The following is a 3,659-nucleotide window of genomic DNA, read 5'->3' as shown; positions in this document are numbered from 1 at the left end:
GCTCTTATCTCTAGGAAAAGGCCACCCTGTCTTCATGACTTCAGGAATTCTCAAAGGCTCTGCAGCCCTAATCCGTGGCGTCTCAGCAAGAGGCAGAAGAGGCAGAAGAAATGGAACCGAAACTGCCATACAGCCAGAGACTGCAGGATGTAGAAAAAGAGAAAAACACACAGGAGCCTCAGTCTCTAGGGCCAGCTCCATGATGTGCTCAACTAGGAAGTGAACTTAGACTCAGGTGGTCCATATTCAAGTTTTATTTTTTATTTTCTACTCAGATCGCCTTAGGCAAGTCACCTAACTTTCTTGGGCTTCTATTTTATTTCATCTTTAAAAGAGGGATAAAAATAGTTACCTTACAGTATTGTTGAGGAGATCAAGTTAAATTCTGATTATGAACCATAGTGTTATGATTTTAAGATGAGAGTCTAGTAGGTATGGGCATGCTTACTATTGTGTGACCTTAAGCAGGCTACTAAAACTCTTGGAGCCTTAGTTTCCTTATCTGTAAAACAGACATAATAAGGGTTGGATTATGATAAAATGAGACCATGTATGCAGTGTTCAGCACAGTGCCTGATACAAAGTAAACACGCAATGAATGATAACTATTTTATAATTAATACAATGTAAAATTCCACACACATGCATGGAGCACACATGCATACAAATACATAAACTGATGGAGGGACAGGTGTCACCACCAGGCACTCTGCCCATTATTGAGGAAGAACTACAGAATCATATCCAGAAAACAAAGCTAAAGATCTGTGGTGGAAACTCAGAAGTAGTTGATAAGTATTTCACAAAGGAAGTACTGATAAGAGACGGGTTTAAAGAATGGGTGGACCCTGAAAAAGAAAGAGCTGAGCGGCTACAAAAAGCACAATCAAGTGACTTGGAGAGAGCCAGGTATGGAATCCACGAATGCTAACAAGCTGCACCGGGTGTGTATGCAGCCAAGGTCATTGCTAGCCCAGGGGAGACCCCGAAAGGAGCTAAGCGGGGCTCCTGAGAGAAAGGAGCATCCAGGCAGAAGGAACAGTACGAAAGATGCTGGCGCAGCATCAAAGCAAGAAGCACAGACCAAGAGACGACGGCGAATCGCCTTTCCTAGGGGTGAGCTTGAGGAAGGCCTTCCCTGGCCTCGTGTATGCAGAAGTAGTAAAGACCAGGAGAGTCAGCGAGCCAGGCTCCGATTCTTCAGACCTGGAGCACAAAGCGAACTGAAAGAGGAACTGGAAACACCTATGCGCTTTTTATCCCGAAATCCCCCTCAGAGCACAAGCCTTAGAAGGACATTGTGAGTCCCTTCTCTCTGCTACTGATGAAAAGGAGGCAAATCACAAAGCAAATCCCAGCGTACCGTGGGGCCTCAGGGTGCAAACGGGCCACTTGGACCAGCGCCAGACGTCCTGTCTAATGCAAAGCCATCGGCAGAGGCCATCTCAGAGACCCAGCACGCGTGCCCTCGGTGACCTCGCTCTGGCAGAGGACGTGCGCCATGTTCGGTGCAGTTCCAGCCAAAGCCTTCCTCAAGAAGGCAGGCCAAGGAAACCTCACGCGGCCTAAGGCCTTAAAAGAGAAGGTTCTCTCAAAAAAACACTGCGCTGGGAGTCTCTCCTCTGCGTTTCCTCACAGGGAGCGAGGAGTGGGCCGGCATTCTCTCTCCTCTGGCTCCATGTGATCAACAACTTCGTCCGCATGCCCTGGACCTCCACTCCAGAGAAGACATCCCTAGCAGCCTCCATCCGCAGAGCCCCGACACTGGGGACAAATCCTCATCCTCACCCATTCAATCTCGGGCCCATTGATCTTACTTCAGCCCAGGCATAAAACCCAGGGCTCTGTGCAGCGCGCTTACTTCTTAAAATATCCTTATAAATCTCGGCCATCGTGTTCATTAATTACAGCCCGGCTGCTCCGGGCGGCAGCTTCACTTATTCTCACACTAAATGCTTTATTTCCACGGAGCTATTTCAGTCTGACTCCACGGCGTAGCTTCCCCGCCATTAACCTTCCCCAGCCACGGCATCGAGAATTTTTTTTAAAGAAGGAACCACCCCATAATTTAAAAAAAAAAAAAAAAATAGATGAAATATCAGAGTTATTGCAAAATTCTATAGTAAACAGGACCACTAGGTAATAGGAGCTAAACGTTTCTCGAGTCTTACTATGTCCCAAACACCATACAAAGTACTTTGTACACCAGCCCATTTAATCCGCAAAACGATTCTAAATGCTATTACTACTGCCGTGGTTTTACAGATAGAAAATTGGAAAGATTAAGTAACTGGCCTGAAGTGAAGTGGGTGGCGTCACCACTGGAACTCAAGTTTGTCTGATTCCGAAGCTCAGACTCTTATTGACAGATCTATCGTGAGTCATCGCAAACCTGTAACCACATGCCTTACTCAGCATAGCACAGAGCTGTGCACTGAGAAACAAATATGGCCTTTTAAAGATAGAGAGACCACTAAAAAGTTTTAATGCAATCTCCATACTTGGCAGATGGGCCCTTAGTCCCTTAGAGGTGGGGCACTAAGGGTCACAGAGCTGGGAGAAGCACAGCCGAGACTGGGCCCGGGGCCTCCTGAGTTTCAGCTCCATGCCCTCCCTGCTGTGGTCTGCCGCTGTCCAAATGCTATTACACCGACATTTGTTTTCCCCTGGGTATAGATGAGCCTCGAAGGAACTGTGGAGAGGTGTTAAGTGAATTGAATGTTCCTTCTGCAAATAAAATGAGAGGCTAATTAGATTCCATAATCACTCTCTCTGATTAAAGTCGCCCTTCCCCCTCCTCCGACTTCTGAGCCTCTGCCGTCCCCCAGTTGTGGTTGCAGTACCCCCCACTTCATCTAAACGTGTCTCCCCACACATCAGTCCTGACCACGAAGCCCGGTTTATTTTATCCTCTAATAGCCGAAGGCTGTGCCTGGCCGTTTGAGGGCTGGGAGCCAGAAATCCTGCCTGCTCTACTCTTTGAAAACCAGCAGGTTCTTACTTTATGATGGTAACGCTGTGGCTCAGAGAGAATAAACTCAAAAGCTCACAGAGGCAAGGCGAGGAGCTGCAACAAAGAGGCAGGTAGGTATTAGGCCATACCGATATCTCAAGTGAACGCCAGGAGGTACAGTGGACCGCAGGGGACATGCACGCCTCCCCTCCTGACCGTGGTGTCTGTGGATTCTGCTTTCCTGACAGCAAAATAAGTTCCACGAGGGTGGAGACTTTGTCTCATACCCCGCCGCATTTCCAAGGTGTGATGGAGGCCCAGCACCTATATGATACCCAATGAATATTTCCTGAATAATAGACTATTACTCGGCCATGAAAGGAAAGAAATCCTGCCACTTGTAACAACATGGATGAACCTGGTGGACATTACGCTACATGAAATAAGTCAGGCGCAGAAATACAAGTACCGTGTGATCTCACCTACATGCGGAATCTGAAAAAGTCCAACTCTCAGAAACAGACTAGAATGTGGGCTGCCAGGGTAAGGGGTTGGGTGAAACGGGGAGTTGCTGGTCAAAGGTACAAGCTCTCAGTTACGAGGTGAGTAAGTTCTGGAGCTCTAAAGGACAGCATGCTGACTACAGTCATCCAACACCGTATTCTTGAAATTTGCTAAGGAAGTCGATCTTAAGTATTGTCACCAA

This window comes from Pteropus alecto, unplaced genomic scaffold (genome assembly GCF_000325575.1).
Source record: "Pteropus alecto unplaced genomic scaffold, ASM32557v1 scaffold101, whole genome shotgun sequence".
Lineage (NCBI taxonomy): Eukaryota > Metazoa > Chordata > Mammalia > Chiroptera > Pteropodidae > Pteropus > Pteropus alecto.
This window is presented reverse-complemented; position numbering follows the sequence as displayed.